Source organism: Gorilla gorilla, chromosome 18, assembly GCF_029281585.2.
Source record: "Gorilla gorilla gorilla isolate KB3781 chromosome 18, NHGRI_mGorGor1-v2.1_pri, whole genome shotgun sequence".
In the NCBI taxonomy this organism is placed as follows: Eukaryota; Metazoa; Chordata; class Mammalia; order Primates; family Hominidae; genus Gorilla; species Gorilla gorilla.
The window spans coordinates 26,837,540-26,858,716 of NC_073242.2; the positions used below are offsets into that span (position 1 = coordinate 26,837,540).

Genomic DNA, 21,177 nt, shown 5'->3' on the forward strand with positions numbered 1-21,177 from the left:
GCCTCCCAGGTTCAAGCCATTCTCCTGCCTCAGCCTTCTGAGTAGCGGGGATGAGAGGTGCCCGCCAACACATCCAGCTAATTTTTGTATTTTTAATAGAGACGGGGTTTCACCATGTTGGCCAGGCTGGTCTTGAACTCCTGACCTCACGTGATCCGCCCACCTTGGCCTCCCAACATGCTAGGATTAGCATGCAAGCCACCGCACCCAGCCCTTGGGCCTCTTGAACACGGTGCCATCCTTACTGAAATCAACTGAAGTCTGGCACAACACCAAAGTCACACAGCCAAAAGCAGCAGCAATAGTCTTAAAACTCCACCTTCAGGGTCCCCTGTCACCTCTAACTTAGCTTCCCACACCTAGAGTATGGGAGCCTGATTGACAATGTTCACCTTACTGTCCTCAGGTTTTTCCATTCTGCTTCTCCCCTCTTCTTCTGTGGAAGCCCAGGAAACACTGTGCTGAGGAATTAGGAGGCCTGGGATTGAATGCCAGTTCCACAGCTTTGCAACTATGTTAATAACATCTCCTTCTGGGGTTTAAAGGGCATCAATGCTTGCAAAGAGCCTAGGCGGAGGCCACCATGTGGTCAGCGAATCTCATTTCCAGTTTCCTCCAGGGACCCAGATAGACTACACATCTCCCAGCCTTCCTTGCAGTCAGGCGTGATCATGTGACCGAGTTACGGCCAGTGGAAGTGAGCAGAAGTGACATCATTACTTCCAGACCCCGCCCATTAGAGCCTCCCACATGAGCTCCCTCTCTTCCAGACTCTGCTGGTTGGATGAAGTGGATTCACTTTCCCCATCTGTAAAATGGGATGATGAGGATCACACACACGGTGAGGCAGGAACGAGTGGATCATGTGAAGCACTTGTTTGCAGTGCCCTGCACAGTCAACAAGGTAAAAGCATAAGCTATTATTATTCTCTCCACCTGACAGAGGAAGCAAGGATGGACACTCTCTCCTCCCATGCCCCCACTATCCCTCCTCCTCAGATACAGCAACTCTGTAGGGCCAGGGATGTGCTTGTGAATGGGATTGGCTTCCCGGGAAAGGCAAACAGAGCAGGCAGTGGTGACTGTGGGCAAATTAACCTGTTTGGCCTTCCCTTCTTCTTCTTGAAAAGAGAGAGAGAGAAATGATCGACCAGGTGTGGTGGCTCATACCTGTAATCCCAGTGCTTCGGGAGGCCAAGGTGGGAGGATCACTTGAGGCCAGGAGTTTGAGACCAGCCATAGCAAGACTCCATCTGTACAAAAAAAATTAAAACTTATCTGGGCATGGTGGCACATGTAATCCCAGCTACCCAGGAGGCTGAGGCGAGAGGACTGCTTGAGCCCTGGAGGTTGAGGCTGCAGGGAGGCAGCAGTGGACTTGCTGGCCTGGCACGGTGGCTCACACCTGTAATCCCAGCACTTTGGAAGGCCGAGGCAGGCAGATCACCTGAGGCCAGGAGTTCGAGACCAGCCTGGCCAACATGGTGAAACCCTGTCTCTACTAAAAATACAAAAATTAGCAGGGTGTGGTGGCACAGGCCTGTAGTCCAAGCTACTCGGAGGCTGAGGCAGGAGAATGAACCCAGGAGGCGGAGGCTGCAGTAAGCTGAGATCATGCCACTGCACCCTAGCCTGGGCAACAACGTGAGATCCTCTCTTTAAAAAAGAGAGAGAGAGAGAGATGCTAGACTCTACATAAGATTGTGACAACTGATCAGGGTAATTCTCTAAATCAGTGTTTCTCAAAGCATGGTCTCCAGACATACAGCATCAGCCTCACTTGGTAACTTGCTAGAAATGCAGACTCTTGGGCCCCACTCCAGACCTGCTGAATCAGAAACTCTGGGGCTGGGCCCAGCAATCTCTGTGTTAACAGGCCTTCAGATAACGCTGATGCACACTCGAGTTTGAGAATATAAAGGACTGACATGAAGGGCTTACCACCGTGCTTGTCCTGTGCATGTGACAAGCCCTCCTAAAAATTGTGTCTTTTGTCTTTGGAGGGGATAAGCTGGACCCTGAAGAGTAAGTAAAATATGGCAGCATCTTTGCATCTCATCCACAAATTTGAGTTGCTCAGAAATACATCACTTCTTAAAAATGTTCGGTGACTCACTGAATCTCCGACTCATATCCTCCACGTTGCTGCACTGGCATAAAAGTAAACTTCAGTCCTTCTTGACTTTTCCATGCCTTTCTGGGGTTGGGTGTTGGTTCTTGGGTTTCACACAGTGCTGAGAGGCGTCTAGGTCCTCCATCCACTTGGGTGACCATTAAGCTCTTCATCCTTCCGGTCCACATGACCCCTTCCAAATTAGAAGCCTCGGCTGCTCTCAGAGCTCGCTTGGGGCCCCAGGCTCTTCACTGAAGCTGCCTTGAGCACCATCATCCAGAGCCAGAGACTCATATGCCCAAAGGGACCAGGTTCATCAAGGAGACAAAGTGGACTGGCTGGCCAGGCGCGGTGGCTCATGCCTGTAATCCCAGCACTTTGGAAGGCCGAGGCGGGCGGATCACCTGAGGCCAGGAGTTCAAGACCCACCTGGCTAACATGGTGAAACCCCATCTCTACTACAAAAATTAGCCGGGCACGGTGGCGCGCGGCTGTAGTCCCAGCTACTCAGGAGGCCGAGGCAGGAGAATGAACCCGGGAGGTGGAGGCTGCAGTGAGCTGAGATCGCGCCACTGCACTCCAGCCTGGGTGACAGAGCGAGACTCCACCTCAAAAACAAACAAAGTGGACTGGCTGTGACCCAGCAGCAAGAGGTGGGGACTGTGGGGACGTATCATGTTTGTGCCAGGCTCACAGGCGTGCCTCTGGAAACACAGGCCTAGCGCTACCAGATCTCTTTATCCAGACAAGCTGCAAATCTAAATCTGAACTTTCAAGAGAAATTTGAAATAATCTATCTTTTATTTTCGATGTTGTTGTTGTTGTTGTTTTGGTTTTCTGAGACAGGGTCTTTCTCTGTTGCCCAGGCTGGAATGCAGTGGCATGATCATAGCTCACTGGGCTCAAGTGATTCTCCCGCCTCAGCCTCCTAAGTTGCTGGCACTACAGATGAGTGCCACCACGCCTGGCTAATTTTTTATTTTCGTAGAGATGGGGGTCTTGCTATGCTGTCCAGGCTAGCCTCAAACACCTGGCCTCAAGCGATCCTCCCACCTCAGCCTCCCAAAGTGCTGGGATTACAGGTGTGAGCCACCACACCCAGCCTCAGTCTTTTAAATTTTGGAAATACATCAGAAAAAATTAAAACACTACATGGGCCAAACCAAACGGCTGTGAGCAGGATTCAGCTCAAGTGGGGATGAGTTAGGGTTTCTGGGCTTGGAGGCAGCCTCTTCTCCAGGGTCCTGCTTCCTCCCCAGGGAGGTGCCAGGAAGCACAACCCCAAGACCCACAGCACAGGATCCCACTACTCCCTCTCTCTCTTCTCTCTCCCCCAGCCACAGGAAGTCTCTCTGCAACTGGGAGAGGAGTTCTATTCTCCCCACTGTGGCTCCAAAACCCTTGGTGGTACCTCAAATCCCCTCCAACCCCTTAGTTCTTCTGAGAACTCTCTAAATTCTCCTAAAAGAGAAGAAAAGCCAGAAAGATGTATGAGCTATTTCTTGTTCCCCTTCTGCTATATCCCTCCCCTGAGGCAACAGCTGCCTGTTTTGATGAGAAGGAAAAGGAAGAACAAGAGGAAAGAAAAACAACCGAAAAAGATAAAATAATATATCAAAGCATTATGATGCTTTGTGCACAAAAGCAGATAGGAGGAGGGGAGGAAGGGGGACAGAGCACAGGGAAGTTAGGTCACGGGACCACAAATAGGATTGAGGCCATTCCTCCAAGTCCTAGGGCTCTCTGTGGAGATGGGAAGATGGAGGGAGAACTGGGTTACATGGGAAGGTTGGGAAGTGACATTTGAGCCGAAACCTGAAGGATAAAGGAGCCAGCCATGCAACCAACCAGGGAGAAGGCCCGTTCCTCTGATTCCTTCCCAAGCAGATGCTCTCTGCTGCTCTGAGAGCTCACCTGGGACCCCAGACTCTCTTCCAGGAACAGAAAGTGCAAAGACCCCAAGGCATTTTCAAAGGGAGCAAGGAGGCCCAGCACGAGACAGGAGAGGGACAGCAGGTGAGGCAGGGGGCAGCCAGTCATGGTAGGGGGTTTGGGTTTTGATGTAATGCCATTTGGAGGGTGGTGAGCCTGCAAAGGGCATGAACTGATTATTTCAGTTTTATGAGATCATGCTGGCTGCAGTGTGGAGAGTATACTGTAGGGGGCGCGAGAGCGGCAGCTGGGACCCAGTTAGGAGCTGTGGGAGTTGTCTGGGCGGGAGGTGGCGTTGGTTCAGACCCTGACACTAAAGCAGGACCTGGAGCCTAGTGCTCAGTTGCAAGGCGTATTTGGGAAATGCTGCTGGTTGGACCCGCTGATGGAGGGCATGGAAAAAAAGAAGGATTCAGCGACGAGTCCTTGTTTCTTGCCTTGAATATTGTTGAGTGTCAACTTGTGTCATTCACTCATCTCTTTATTCAGCAAATATTTATTGAATGCCTACTACGTATGAGGCATTGGGCTGGATCCTGGGGAGCTACAGAGATCAGGAATACAGGGTTGATGGCCCCAGAGAGCAACCCTTCAGTGACCTGGGCTTTCTGTGACCCCCGAGCTGCAAATAGGGAGAGTCAAAAGGGACAATGTGTTCCCTCAAATAAAAAATTCTGCATTGATTCAGCAAACATTTACTGAGCATCTACTATGCGGCAAGTACAGTTCAGGGGCAAATGAGACAGACAAGGCCCCTGCCATCATGAAGCTCCTATGGAACAGACAGAAAACAAACATTTAAAATATCTATGTGTTTTGTTAGAAGGGTTCTGTTAGGGAGAAAAAGAAAACAAGAGAGGAGGTGCTAGGGTTTGAATGTATGTGTTCCCCCAAACTTCCTATGTTGACACCTAACCCCCAAGGTAATGGGATTACAAGGTAGGGTCTGGAGGAGGGGATTGCATCAGGAGGGCCCCACCCTCTTGCACGGGATTACAGTAGTGAATGCCCCCATCCATGGTTTCAGCTCCCTGTGGTCAACCACCATCCCAAAATATTAAATGGAAAATTCCAGAAATAAATATTCGTCGGATTTTTATTACACTATAGTGTTATAATTGTTCTATCTTATTATTATTGTTGTTAATCTTTTACTGTGCCTAATTTATAAATTAAACTTCATCACAAGCACGTATGTATAGGAAAAAATGTAGTATATATAGGCTTCAGTGCTATCCGTGGTTTTAGGTATCCACTGGGGGTCTTGGAAAGTATCCCCCTAGGATAAGGCGGGGGCTACCATAATACCCTCATAAAAGAGGCTTCAGACAGCTGCCTGGCTCTCCCACCTCTCTTGCTATGTGAGGACAGAGCATTTGTCCCCTTTTGTCTCCTTCCACCATGTAAGAACATAGTTAAGAAGGCACCGTCTAGAATCAGAGTGAGCCTTCACCAGGCACTGAATCTGCCAGCGCCTTGATCTTGGACTTCCCAGCCTCCAGAACCATGAAAAATAAACTTCTATTCTTTATAAATTGCCCAGCCAGGGGTATTTTATTACAGCAGCGCAAACAGATTGAGACCAGAGGGAAGTGGGTTGGAGAGGGAGGTTCTAAGAGATAGTTCTAAGAAGCGACATTTGAGCATGGATTTGAAAGAGTGAGCCCCATGGAAATGGAGGATGGACGAGGAGAGATGAGCCTGAGGGACCCCAAGGAGGGGGAGCACCTGGCATGTTCCAGAAGCAGCTGGAGGTGGAGCTGCTGGTGCACACCTGGAGAGGCAGCAGAGAGCAGGGATAGAAGGTGGAGGAATAACAGAGGCCACATTGGTAGTGCCTTGTAGACCATGGTGAGCTCTCTGGATTTCATCCTGAGCGACATGGGGACTCATCAGAGGGTCCAGCTCACCAAGGTCCACTACTCTCCACTACTCCACTTCCCTCCATCCCATCTACCAAGCCCCTCGAGTCCCAGGGAGAGCCAGACACAGCCCCTGACTCTCAGGAGCTTCTCCAGCTCACCCAGCTCATCTGGTGTCTCTCTGGGGCTGCAGCTGGCAGCGCATGTGATTTACTCATCCCTCCCCAAGCTAGTGTATTTGGGGGCATCTGTTCCATTTTTACTGCTTTTGGCCGGGGCTTTGGTACTCCTTCACAGATCAAATCACCGCCTCCCTTCCCCACTAATCCCAACAGCTGGTTACCGCTCACCAATTCCCCTGCTCTGATTGTCAGGGGAAGAATTATAAATAAATGTGTATAAGCAAACAGATGCTGTCATTTAAAAAAATCAATCCATCTAGCAAAAATGCCCCACTTAGGACTGAAGTGGCATACTGCAGAGCATGTGTCTTGGTGGCATTTTAATGAAATCAGAAAAAACAATGGCAGAGCTCACTAATAATAGATTCCAAAAGAGAAAATGGACAAAGACAGAGGGAGAGAAGAAGTACAGACACACTGTGTGGCTCCGATGGCCAGGACCTCAGGCCATAGAAGACAGGCAAGTTTCCCTCTCTGTCCCCTACCTGCTTCTCACTTTCTCCCTTGTTCAGCCTCCTCTGCCTCTTCAACCTGTTTATGACATCAAATCAGACTCATTTGTTATCTTTTTTGTGAGTCTCAGAAGCAGGTGGCAAAGTTTTTGCCCACCTTGTGGTTTCTAGAAACCTAAATCCAGAGTGAAGTCCTGCTTGTCTTCCTTGCTGTCCTAGGCACACAGCTCCCAGCCTTGCTTGTGGTCAGCAATGTACTGAGAGACAAATGGAATGGGAACAGAAGTCACCATTGCCTGGTCTGTCGCATAATAACCTCCCACATGAGATCTGCCATTGTCTTACCTCAATCATGGGCTGAAGGAAGAGGACTTGGAGACCTCTGCAGGGGTTAAACCCTCAGATGGAAAAAGTGCAGATCCCTGAATGACTGCATGGAGCAGAGCCTCCTTTCCATCCACATCAGGATGTGATGGGAGGGAGAAATAAATGTAATATGTCAGGCCACTGAAATTTTGGAATAGTCTGTTACTGTAGGGTTTCTACTCTAATACACAATTAGTTCCAAAATTCATTCATTTGTTCTTTATTCACTCTGAGCATCTGATAAAAATAGCAGGCATCACAACAATCTGGAGAAACGAATAGCATGAGCCTATTTTTCAGATGGAGAAACTGAGGTTCAGAAAGGTTAGGTAACCTGCTGAGATTTATGCTGCTGATAACTAATCACAACACCTGCCACTTACTGAGCATTTACTATGTGCCAAATACTGTGCTAAATGCTTCATATACAGTATCTTCTTTACTCCTCATAAAAAGGTATTGTCATCCCCATTTTACAGGTAGGGAAACTGAGGCTTAGAGAGATTAATCCAGTTGCTCAAGAGATGGGGGTAGGGAGGGAGAAAGGGAGGGAAGGCAAGAGAAGGAGGGCAGAAAGGGGGCAGAAAGAAAAGGGGGACACAGGAGAGAAGGAAGGAATAAATAAATGCAGAAGTCAAAACAGAAAGCTAATACTGCCTGTTCTTCCAGTCCCAAGAAGGAGTCTCTAATAACAATCTAATCAAATTGCATCTCAAAAATACCAGCATGTTTCAAATCAGGCCAGCCTTAGAGAACTGGAGAACTACATACACACGCACACGCACGCACGTGCTCCACAAAGGTTAAAACCATTACATCAAAATAAAACATATGGCCACCAAATCTGCATTTATTACATCTAATTGGAAGGGACACAGTCAAGTACATGAATATTTCAGCAGTTTCCAACATGCAAATCACCATGCCAGGACCCAATTACTCGCTAATCGGCACATGCCCGGCTTTTGGTGCGCTGGACTGGAACAACGCTCCATCCTTTCCCCACTGGCTGCAGTGTCTGGGTGGCTTCTAATCCTGAGTCACTTATCATTTGCTTCTGCCTTTAAATAGCACCCTAAGAACAGAAAGACTTGAAAACCCTCCTTCTCACCAGGTTATACCCTGGATTAGTGTTTGGGGAATACTATGAGCAAAGGCAAGCTATTTGGTTCTAAAATCAAATGTAAAATTCAGATCTTTTAATGTAATCTCTGACCTAATCAACGTTAATGTAAGGATTTTGGTGATGTTGTTTAAGCCACAGGACATAGAGTGAACAAATGGGAATTAATAGAGATTGATTTTCTGGCCAATTCCCATAAAGGCCCATGTTCCCATGCAGAGCGCAAGATGAGAATACAAGAGCAGTATTTTCCAAAAACACTGGTCATTTGGCCCTTGGTTGATCATTTGGATTTTTGCCCCCAGGATTCTTACCATGTCTAAGTATCACCGAGCAAATTATGCACCTGATATTTCTCTTTGAACCGACTCCCTTTATGTTTATTTTTGGTAAATTTTGCATTATTATGTAAATATGAATTCAGTATCACTTGCCCTGTTTAGAAGGTATATTAGTGGCCAGGCACGGTGGCTCATGCCTGTAATCCCAGCACTTTGGGAGGCTGAGGCAGGTGGATCACTTCAGGTCAGAAGTTCGAAACCAGCCTGGCCAACATGGCGAAACCCCAACTCTACAAAAAGTACAAAAATTAGCCAGGTGTGGTGGCTCATGCATGTAGTCCCACATACATAGGAGGCTGAGGTAGGAGGATCACTTAAGCCCAGGAGGTGGAGGTTGCAGTCAGCTGAAATCTCACCACTGCACTCCAGCCTGGGCGACAGAGTGAGATCCCGTCAAAAAAAATGTATATATATATTAGGAAAGTTTAGTCAATGCAACAAAGACCACTGACCCCAGCCAGGTGTGGTGGCTCATAAATATAATCCCAACATTTGGGGAGGCCGTGGCGAGAGGGCTGCTTGAGACCAGGAGTTTGAGGGTGCAGTGAGCTGTGGATCACACCACTTCACTCCAGCCTAGGCAAGAGAGCAAGAGCCTGACTCTACAAAACAATTTAAAAATTAGCAGGGCATGGTGGTGCGTGCCTGTAGTCTCACCTAATTGGGAAGCTGAGGCGGGAGGATTGCTTGAGTCCAGGAGTTCAAGGCTGCAGCAAGCTATAATCAAGCCATGCACTCCAGCCTGGACAGCAGAGTGAGACCCCCAACTCTAAAAAATGAAATAAAAAATGATCCCGAGAGTTCAAAGGTTTAACATAGCAAATGTTGTGCATCCAGCATGGGCTGACGGAAGGCTCTGCTTCACTCAGAGACTCGGGCAGAGGGAGATGTCCTGAGACTGGGTAATTTATAAGGAAAAGAGGTTTAATTGGCTCATGGTTCCACAGGATATACAGGAAGCATGACAGCTTCTGGAGAGGCCTCAGGAAACTTTCAATCACGGCAGAAAGTGAAGGGAAAACAGGCATGCCATTTTTTTCTTTTTCTTTTTTTTATTTTGAGACAGAGTCTCACTTTGTCCCAGGCTGGAGTGCAATGGCGCGATCTCGGCTCACTGTAACTGCTGCCTCCTGAGTTCAAGCTATTCTCTCACCTCAGCCTCCTGAGCAACTGGGATTACAGGCGCATGCCACCATGCCTGTCTAATTTTTGTATTTTTTTAGTAGAGACGGGGTTTCACCATGTTGGCCAGGCTGGTCTCGAACTCCTGACATCAAGCGATCCACCTGCCTCAGCCTCCCAAAGTGCTGGGATTACAGGCGTGAGCCACCGCGCCCGGCCTGGAAACAAGCAGGTCTTAGGTAGCCAGAGCAGGAGGAAGAGGCAGGGGGAGGTGCCACACCCTTTAAACAACCAGATCTCGTGAGAACTCTATCACAAGAACAGTAGAGAAGGAGGAAATCTGCCCCCATGAGCCAATCATCTTCCACCAGGCCTCACTTCCAGCACTGGGGATTACAACTTGACATGAGATTTGGGCGGGGACACAGACCCAAGCCATCAGGAAGCAATGCCCTCTCAGAACGCCTGGCCTCCTTGGTCACTGAATAGGAGATGACAGAGCTGGAGGGCCACTCGCTGACGTTTAAATCTTCCACCCAGAGTCCACGGGCCAAGAATAGTCGTCACATGGCCCTGCCTAACTCCCAGGTGACTGGGAGATGTGGGGGTGCACATGCATCCTGGGAAGTGGCAAACGTCTCTGCTGCAGAGTGTAACTGCAAAAGCACATAAAGCCATATAATTAAATTCCACCTAGGATGCTGTGCTGTAAGACTGCTCTGAGCCAGAACATTAAAAAAGAAATTAGCAAGAGTTATAAACATGGTAAAGACATTTGTAGCACCAAGCTGAGACCTTCTCCTTGACTCCAGCGAAGGGATTAGGAGAGAATTGAAAAAGGAAATTACTTTCACAATATGACTCAATGTTATTTAATGTACGTCCCTGTATCAACTAAAATTACCTGCAGGAAAAACTAAACCATGGAAAGAAAGTCTCTGAGGCAAAACAGAAACCAGACAGGGAGGAAAGATGTGTTATGTAAAGTAAGAATTCTTGGGTGGACAACAACATCACTGGTGTGACAGATGGTATTATCCAAAGATGACAACACCAACCTATCCCATCTCACAAGCTCTTACAATGTGACAATGACAGGCCTCCTTCAAAAGGGAAGGAGCAGTCTGCATGCTCTCCCCTTGATTCTGAGTGGGCCTGAGATTATGGCAGAAGAGAATCCCATAACTTTCAAGGCAATGTTTTAAAAGGTCATATACCCCAAGAGTATACCCCAAGAGTGATGAACACACCTAACGCCTAGATCTTGATTTCTGATACCATTCTCCAATAAAAGAAACCAGGCTTCTTGAAAAAAATGGCTGATTCCAGGACTGGGGCAGGAAATATACATGATGAGCCTGGAGCATATTGTAGCATCAAAAAGTAAGGAAGTACACACATACATGCACACACACACCACAGGTGCCAATGTGAAGAAGCTTCCGATGGCCAAAGCTAGAACAATTCAAACAACAAAATTATAAGTCTTGGCTGGGCGTGGTGGCTCATGCCTGTAATCCCAGCACTTTGGAAGGCCAAGGCAGGGAGATCACTTGAGGTCAGGAGTTCAAGAGCAGCCTGGCCAACAAGGTGAAACCCCATCTCTACCAAAAATATAAAAATTAGCCAGGCACGATGGTGCATGCCTGTAATCCCAGCTACTAGGGGGGCTGAGGCACAAGAATCACTTGAACCCAGGAGGCGGAGGTTGCAGTGAGCTGAGATCACACCACTGCACACCAGCCTGGGCAACAGCGCAAGACTGTCTCAAAAAAAAAAGAAGTAGTCTTGGATTATAACCCAGAGTGTAAAATAAATAACCATGAGTCAATACAGGCATTAATAAATGATTACGTAAATAAATAAATGGGAAAGAGAATGGAGAAATCTTCCATGCTGAATAATTCCAAGTAATTTTTTAGATACCCCACCCTCCACCCCCGAGGAGACTGAAAATAACATCAGTCAGGTGCAGTGGCTCACACCTGTAACCTCAGCGCCTTAGGAGGCTGAGGCAGGAGGAACACTTGAGCCAAGGAGTTGGGAGACCAGCCTGGGCAACATAGTAAGACCCTGTCTCCACTAAAAAAAAATTTTATGGCAGCTAAATAATGAGAATACATGGATACATAGAGGGAAACAACACACACTGGAGCCTATTGGAGGGAGGAAAGGGGGAAGAGGGAGAAGATCAGAGAAAATAACTAGTGAGTACTAAGCTTAATACGTAGGTGATGAAACAATCTGCACAACAAATCCCCATCACACATGTTTACCTATATAACAAACCTGCATATGTACCCCTAAACTTAAAAGTTAAAAAGAATTTAATTAAAAATAAAATAATTTTAAAAAGGCTAACATCAACAGTGGTAAGTCATGTTGATAGTATGTACCCTTTTTTTTTTTTTTCTGAGACGGAGTCTCGCTCTGTTGCCCAGGATGGAGTGCAGTGGTATGATCTCGGCTCACTGCAACCTCTGTCTCCTGGCTTCGGGTGATTCCCCTGCCTCAGCCTCCTGAGTAGCTGGGATTACAGGTGTGCATCATCACGTCTGGCTAATTTTTGTATTTTTAGTAGAGATGGGGTTTCACCATGTTGGCCGGGCGAGTCTTGAGCTCCTGGCCTCAAGTGATCTGCCCACCTCGGCCTCCCAAAGTGCTGGGATTACAGGCATGAGCCACGGCACCCAGCCAGATAGTATGTATCCTTGATATGATGTGATGAGAAGGGTACTTCACCCCAAAACGCATAACCCCAGCCTAACCATTAGAACATCAGAAAAACCCAGCCAAGGGACACGCTACAAAATACCTGCCTAGTACTCAAGACCGTCAAGGTATGAAAACCAAGGAAAGTCCGAGAAACTCTCACTGCCAAGAGAAGTCTAAGCAGACATGGCCACCAAGGTAATGTGGTGTTCTGGATGGGATCCCAGAAGACAGAAAGGACATGAGATAACAACTCAGGAAATTTGAATAAAGTATGAGCTTTAGTTATTTTAAAAAAGTATCAATATTGGTTCATTAATGGTGGGAGATGCACTATACCATCTAAGATAGTAATCATAGGGAAAACTGGATGCAGGATATATGGGAAATTTCTGTACTAGCTTTCTGATTTTTCTGTCAATCTAAATGTATTCTGAAATTAATTTTTTAATTTAAAAAAGTCATACAGTCTGAAGCCATCCTGTTGAACAGACCACGCAGAGAGAACACAGTGGAAACAGAGATGCCCCGCTGGCTGTGATGGCTCACACCTGTAATCCCAACACTTTGGGAGGCTGGGGTGGGAGGATCGCCTGAGCCCAGGAGTTCGAGACCAGCCTGGGCAACACAGCAAGACCTTGTCTTTACAAAAAAAAAAAAAAAAAAATTAATTAGCTGGGCATGGTGGCTCATGCCTATAATCCCAGCTACTTGGGAGACTGAGGCAGGAGGATCGCTTGAGTCCAGGAGTTTGAGACCAGCCTGGGCAACATGGAGAGACACCGTTTCTACAAAATAGAAAAAAAATTAGCTGGGTGTGGTGGCGTGGCCCTGTGGTCCCAGTTACTCAGGAGGCTAAGGTGAGAGGATCGCTTGAGCCCAGGAGGTCAAGGCTGCAGTGAGCCTTGTTCACGCCAGTGCACTCCAGCCTGGGCAACAGAGTGAGACCCTGTTTTCAAAAAGAAAGGAATGGAAAGGGAAGGGGAGGGGAGGGGAGGGGAGGGGAGGGGAGGGGAGGGAAGGGAAGGGAAGGGAAGGGAAGGGGAAGGGAAGGGGGAGGGGAGGGGAGGGAAGGGAAGGGGAAGGGGAAGGGAAGGGGGAGGGGAGGGGAAGGGGAAGGGAGGGAAGGGAAGGGAAGGGGAAGGGAGGGGGGAGGGGAGGGGAAGGGGAAGGGAGGGGGGAGGGGAGGGGAGGGGAGGGGAGGGGAGGGGAGGGGAGGGGAGGGAAACAAATGCACAAGGACCCCCAGCTGTTCCAGCCCCCAGATATTTGAGTCTTCCCAGCCCAGGTGCCAGACATGCATGTGATGGGGGCCTTTCAGATAACTTCAGCCCCTGGACTTCTAGCTCCCCAGTTAACACCAAGTGGAACACAGACAAAGCTGTCTCCACCAATCCCTGTTCACATTATAGATTATTGCTCAAAATAAATGTTGTTTTAAGCCACCAAATTTTGTGGTTGTTACTCAGCGTTCGATACACGGGACAACTGGTCTGCAAACCGACTTCGGTGGTTGACGTGTCTTCTGCACCGACTTCTGCTGCGTGCTGGGCACTGGCGACACAAGATTCATAGGACTTGGTCCCTGCCCTTGAATAGAAGAAATCGAGTGCCATGAGAGTGACGGCAAACAATGACAATACTGGATTACAGGGATCAATACAGCACTTCAGAGACGGAGAAATGAGTGGATGGCTCTAGGGGATCCTGGGGATACTGATGCCAGTGGCGCCCCATTTGGAGCAGCCGCTGTGAAGATGCTGGCTGCAGTGGGGGAGAAGCAGCCAGGGCTGTGCACTCCACGGAGCTGGTGGGAGCCAGGAACAGGCAGGGCTCCTGCCTGCCCTGTTGTGAGTTGGTGGAGTGGGAGCCCCGTGCTCTTCCGGTACAGCTGCAGCTGCCCAGCCATGGCTCCAGACCAGGGCATCCCTAAGCTCTCAGGGGTCGGGGAAGCCCCCGCCACGACAGGCTCAGAAGTTCCTGCTCCAACTGTCTGGCCTCTCCCTGCTCCCAGCACTCACTTCGATTTCAGAGCAAAGCTGTGGCCAAGCCTGGGGACTGTCTCAACCCGGCCAGGTGTTGCACACGCAGAGCAGTACTGACATACCAGCCTCCTGCCATCTCAGCCCCCTCCAGACTTTGGTCACTGACAGACATGGGAGGGAGACCAAGGGGGAGCTGAGGGCAGCTTGGCACAGGCCTGCAGGAGCCCCTTAGCATAAACAGCATGGGCACCGTGGATGACATGTATTAAACAGATGGCAGCAGGAGGCAGACAGGCTCCCAGGCAGAAAGTGGTGGGTCTCCAGTGAAGCCCCACCTTCAAGCCAGGGACAGGCTGGCCTGAAACCTGGGGGCTGGGCTGTCAGTTCCAGGTGGAGTCTGCAGCCCAGAGTGAGAACTTATGGGATTTTTCTGGGCCCATCCATGGGAGGAACACACTTCCTCCCTTCTGAAGCCCGTTAAAAACCCCAGACTCACAGAGATGTCAGGACAACCTGCCTGCGGATAGGCGCTACCCACTTCGGGTCTCCTGAGAGCTGTACTACCGCTCAATAAAGCACCTCTTCACCTTGCTCACCCTCCAGTTGTCCTCGTACCTCATTCTTCCTGGACGCAGGACAAGAACTCAGGACCCAGCAAATGGCAGGACTGAAAGAGCTGTAACACAAACAGGGTTGAAACATGCCCCCATGCTTGCCATATTGCGGGAGACGAGAAGGAGAGAAGAGCTGCAGCCCTTCGGGGAGCCCAGACCTAGGGGCTCCCTCAGCCAGAGCTGCGACACCCTCTTTGGGGCTCTACGGCGTCTCCAACCTCCCGGGCACCACTGCGTTCCCCTCGTCTAGATGCGGGTGCCCACAGTGGAAGCCACTTGCAGTGCATCAGACACAGCTGTAGGCTTGCACAGAGCCAGCATCTGTGCCAGCGCCTGGAGCTGCCCACCCTGCCACAGCAGCCGGTGTGCCTAGCTGTGCACAGTGGCCGGACCCCATGCTCGCTCACTCACACACCCCTGGCTGCTCCATGCCTGGCTCACCCTTGGCAGGTGTGGGGTCTAGTCCAGTAGCATAAGCCAAGTGCAGCCTGCCAGGCTGAGTCAGCAGAACAAGCCCACCCAGCGGACCCGAGCAAAACTCAGGCAAAGGTGCTACCAGCCACAGAGGCTTCTGGCTAGAAATCTTACAATAATATGAGGAGAGAGGAGTGAGAATAAGCACTTATTGAGCACCTCCTATGTTACACTGTTCTTTTTTTTTTTTCCAGACAGGTTGTCACTTTGTCACCCAAGCCGGAGTGCGGTGGCAGCATCATAGCTCACTGCAGTCTCACACTCCTGGGCTCAAGCGATCACTCCCACCTCAGCCTCCTGAGTGGCTGGAACTACAGGTGCAAACCACTGTGCCTGGCCAATTTTTAAAATTTTTGTAGAGATGTTGTCCAGGCTGGTCTCAAATTCCTGAGCTCAGGCAATCCTCCTGCCTTGGCCTCCCAAAGAGCTGGAGCTATAGGCACAACCCACTATGCCCGGCCTACCCTGTTCTAAATATGTTACAACATTTATGTGAATTAATCCTTCCAATTAACCCTATGATGTCATTATTATAAATATTTCAGAGATGAGGAAACTGAGGCACAGAGAAGTAAAGAGATTGCTCAGGGCCTACCAAGTGGCAGAGATGGGATTTGAAAGGTGTGCTCTAAACAGAACACGTATTTCCCATCTATAAAATGAGTGTATCAGACAAGATGAACTCCTTGGCCCTTCCTGCCATCAAGGCTGGTGTTCCGGACATGTGTGGGTTTTGCCTGACTCACATCTGTTCTCCTGCTCCTAGTAACACCACCTCAATTCTGGGGAGCGGTACTGCTCAACTTCCACTCTCAGTTAAGGATGGACACGTACTTGGCCTTGGCCAGTCACAGCATCACAACCATCATGCACAGTGATTGGCTCAGGCATCTGCATGTGACATGCCAAGCATTGGCAGTCTTCTCAGGGACTTTTGCTAGAACTCTCGGGAAAGAGGCACTCTGTTTCCTCTGGGGTTGCTAAGCAAACATGGGGCTGTCAGGGGCCACCATAAGAAAAGAGTCTACCTGGGAATAAGTTTGGCTCAGAAGAAAGGAGAGGCCAGGAGATGATGCAAGAGTGGCCAAGATGTGACAACATCCTCAGCACCTAGATTCTGCTGTGCTTGAAACCAGACCAGTCCTGAGATTTTCTGTCATATGAGCCAATAAATGTCTACTTTCTTGCTTAGAATAACTTGAGTTGGATTTCTGTAATTTAAAACCCAATGATGTCTAACACAATTCAGTGATGATGACATGCACTAGGGTTTGTTTTTGTATGTATTTTCCCTAGTAATGGTAATCTCCCAGAAGGCCTAAAGAATACGTTTTAATCTTTGTAGCTTCACTCCACCCCTAGCAGTGTCTAACAGTGCCTAGCACATAGGAGGGCTTGCGAAAATATTTGTGGAATTGCACTGATAGGCATCATTGATCACTTTAACCCCAGCTTCTCTGGTTCCAATGCTAGACATAAGTCCTCTGAAGACCTGAGGGCACTTAGCATTGATCTGATTCCTACAGAACATGAGGGTCTAAGTAATCAACAGTCTAAGAAATCTACAGTTTTTTCAACCAGCCAGGCCTAGTCATAGGGAATGGACATGACATGATGGCAATGCAGTGGTTCTTAAGAGCACCCAGGCTGGAGTGCAGTGGCGCAATCTTGGCTCACACAACCTCCGTCTCCTGAGCTCAAGTGATTCTTGTGCCTCAGCCTCCCGAGTAGCTGGTATTTGCAGGTGCGTGCCACCACGCCCAGCTAATTTTTGTATTTTTAGTAGAGACGGGGTCTCTCCATGCTTGCCAGTCTGGTCTCGAACTCCCAACCTCAGGTGATCCACCCACCTTGGTCTCCCAAAGTGTGCACACAGGCTTTTAAATCAGACATATTGGCCGGATGTGATGGCTCACACCTGTAATTCCAATAGTTCAGGAGGCCAAGGCAGGAGGATCACTTGAGCCCAGGAATTCAAGACAAGTCTGGGCAGTATAGTGAGACCCTCGTCTCTACTAACAGGCATGGTGGTATGTGCATGTGGTCCCGGCTACTCTGGAGGCTATGGCAGGAGGATTACTTGAGCCCGGGAGTTCAAGGCTGCAATGAGCCTTGATCATGCCACTGCATTCCAGCCCCAAGTGAAAAAGTGAGACCCTGTCTCAAAAAAAAAAAAAGAAAGAAAGAAAAGGGAGGGGGCCGGGTGCAGTGGCTCACGTCTATAATTCCAGCACTCTGGGAGGCCAAGGTGGGTGGATCACTTGAGGCCAGGAGTTCAAGACCAGCCTGGCCAACATGGTGAAACCCCATCTCTACTAAAAATACAAAAATTAGCAGGGCGTGGTGGCAGGCACCTGTAATCCCTGACACAGGAGGCTGAGGCATGAGAATCGCTTGAACCCACTAGGTGGAGGCTGAAGTGAGCCAAGATGATGCCACTGCACTTCAGCCTGGGCAACAGCACAAGACTCCATCTCAAAAAAAAAAAGAGAGAGAAGAAAAGAAATCTGACATATCTGGGGCCATATCTTTTCCCACCATCTTATCAGCTGTGTGACCTCGGGCAGGTTACTTACTGTCTGGGCTTCAATGTCCTCCTCTTTAAAATGCAGCTGTTACTACCAGTGTCTCCAGTACCCTGCAGAGATAAAATGAGACGTTGTATTAATACATAAAGCGCCCAAATCATGGTAAACATCAAGAAATGGTGACTCTTTCTAGTGTTAAAAACAATCAATCAGAATGATGATGATAATTATCAAGGTCCCTTCAGTCCCCGTGGAAAACCAGCCAAGCTGTTTGTCTCTATGCACTCCTCCCACTATGAGGGCCTCTCCTGGTGGACGCAGGATAGGACAGGACATATGCTCCACCCTTACTTCTGCTGCAGCCTCCACAGGATGAACACACCAGGTTGGATGGAGCTCCCAGAAACCTCCTGCAGTGGGGTCAGCAGGACAAAGAGGTAGCTAGGTAGCACCCAATGTCTTTCCAATAGTGTCCAACGTGGAGGGGACTAGAATGCTCTAGAATGCTAAGGACCAGTCACGGTGGCTCATACCTATAATCCCAGCACTTTGGGAGGCTGAGGTAGGAGGATCACTTGAACCCAGGAGTTGGAGGCTACAGTGAGCTATGATTGCGCCACTGCACTCCAGCCTGGGTGACAGAGCAAGATCTTATCTCTAAAATAAATAAATAAATAAATACAATATTGAGGAGCAGAGGCCAGGTTGTTCCCTCTTGCTTTATGTTGCTATAAAAGAATACTAAACAACTCCATCCTGGATGCTAATCTGCAGTGTTGACTTCTGATTAATTCCAGTTCCAGGAAGGTCTCTAAGATTTCCAGTTTATCTATTGTTCCTCGGGTAAGAACAGATACTTACTGTAAATCCTGCCCTTGGGTCATACAACCTTGATGTTAATCCTACTTCAGTTTTCCTGCACATCCCTTCCAAACCACCCCTCCCCTAAGGTAATAAGCCCTGGATCTAGGGGGTAACTGTGCAGGGATCCACCATCTTGACCCACTGCTGCCCAAGATACAGACATGGCTTCTGTTTGTAAGTCCCTATTAAATGTTCCTTTCTAAGAAACTGGATGTGTCAGCCTCTTTCTTTGGCCTCTCAGCTTCCTCAGACGTTGGGGTAGGTTTGCATAGACCTGTCTACCATGAACACTAGGTAATTTATAAGGAAAACAGGTTTCATTAGCTCATGGTCCTGCAGGCTGAGAAGTTCAAGGGCATGACCCTGGATTCTGGTGGGGGCTTTCAGGCTTCATCAAAACACAGAGGATAAGGCCAAAGGGGAAGGAGATACATGGGAAGGGGGGAAAATATGAAGGGTATCTTGGCTTTGAAACAACCCACTCTTGCGAGAACTAATCCATTCCCAAAAGAACTAATCCAGTCTTGCCAGAGCAAAAACTCACTACCATGAGAACAGTGCCAAGCCATTCATGAGGGATTCACCCCCATAACCCAAACACCTCTCACTAGGCCCCCTCCCAACACGGCCACACTGGGCATCAAATTTCAACATGAGCTCTGGGAACAAACCATATCCAAACCACAGCACCCCTCAAGACAGCCCAGAGCTTTAAGCTTCCTCCGTGTATTCGTCTGTTCTCATGCTGCTAATAAAAACATACCTGAGACTCAGTAATTTATAAAAGAAAGAGGTTTAATTGTCTCACAGTTCCACATGGCTGAGGAGGCCTCACAATCATGGCGGAGGGCAAATGAGGAGCAAAGGCACATCTTACATGGCGGCAGGCAAAAGAGCTTGTGCAGGGGATCTCCCATTTATAAAACCATCAGATCTCATGAGACTTATTCACTACCATCAGAACAGTATGGAGTAAACCACTGCCATGATTCAGTTATCTCCCCCTGGCCCCATCCTTGACATGTGGGAATTATTATAATTCAAGATGAGATTTGGTGGCGAAGACCCAGCCAAACCATATCACTCCCCTAACCTCACCCTGCCCTGCTCCAGTCCTGTCCAGGTTTTCAAAAGAATCCTGGTGAGCATTGGAGATACAAAAAGCACTGGGACAAGCCTGGAGGCTGCCAGACCTGGGTCTGGTGCTTGCTGCCTATGGGGCAGTGTGCAGGGGTGTCGAGCAAGCCTATCTGCATCCAGCCATCTCCCTGGCTTCCTGCCACGTGCCCACTCCCAAGCCATCTTCCCCTTTGCAATACTTGCCATATTCTGCCAGCCCCTAATATTATGTATTACTCCTCCTTATCTATTTTCAGGGGCATTTTTTTCACATTTTAACATATGAAATTGGAATGCACCTTGCAAACAATGATGTCATGTCATCACTATAGACTAGGTGGCCATTGTAACATAGTTGTCATTGCCTGAACATGTGCAAACTTGGTTGAAATTCCTCACGTAATGACTGGACAACAGCAATCCATCAACGCCTCCTTGGCATGGAAGAAAATGCTTCCCAGTCACCCCTTGTACCACCAGCAGGAGCATCCAGACTTTGGGGAATTTTGCTCTAAATCACCACCACAGTCTCTCCTGCCTCCACCCCAGCAGACCAGCTGTTTTTTCTTCCTGGAACAATCTCCCCTCCATGGCGAGGTATCTGAATTACCCCCTTTCCAGTTATTTGTTGCTGTGCTGTCTTAAACCTTAGCAGGATACAATAACCATTAAACTATGCTTGCAGACTCTAAGGGTTGGGAAATGGCACAGAGGAGACAGTTTGTCTCTGCTCTATGATGTCTAGGGCTCAGCTGGGAAGAGGCATATGGCTTGGGGCTAGAACCTTCCAAAGGTTCATTCATGCGAGTGCCCAGCTCCTGGGCTGGGAAGACTCCTTATGAGGGAGTGCCAGGCTCCTGAGTGCTCCAGCAAACGAACAGAAGCTGCACCGCTGTCTATGACCCAGCCTCAGAATACCCATAGTGTCACCTCTGCCATACCCTACTCAAGCCTGCCACTCAAAGGGAGGAGCATCAAAGCATTTGCAATCATTTTTTAAAACTGCCACACCCTTCTTTACCTTTGATCTGAACCTGTGACATGCGCCTATGGTTCTCCACATGTCACCTAACATGACACACTCCTCACAGTTATTGCTATTTATTATTTCTTTTTTTTAGAGTCAGGATCTTGCTCTGTTGCCCTGGCTGGAGTGCAGTGGCATGACCATAGCCCACTGCTCACTGCAGCCTCCCTTGAAGTTCAGGGCTCAAGCAATCCTCCCACCTCAGCCACTCGAGTAGCTAGAACTACAGGCATGCGCCACCACGCCCAGCTAATTTTTTTTTTTTTTAGACGGAGTTTCCCTCTTGTTGCCCAGGCTGGAGTGCAATGACACCATCTCCGCTCACTGCAAACTCCGCCTCCTGGGTTCAGCAATTCTCTTG

The 21,177-nt window shown here is 48.7% G+C and overlaps 1 protein-coding gene across 1 annotated transcript in view; it reads left to right on the top strand.

Moving 5' to 3' along the window:
* Positions 1-823: 823 nt before the first annotated feature.
* Positions 824-21,177, top strand: part of KDM8 (lysine demethylase 8) — a 48,959-nt gene continuing 28,605 nt past the window's right edge. The window contains exon 1 of the mRNA XM_019012016.4: positions 824-904. The gene's annotated coding sequence lies outside the window, so the exon portion shown is untranslated. The remainder of the gene's footprint in view (positions 905-21,177) is intronic.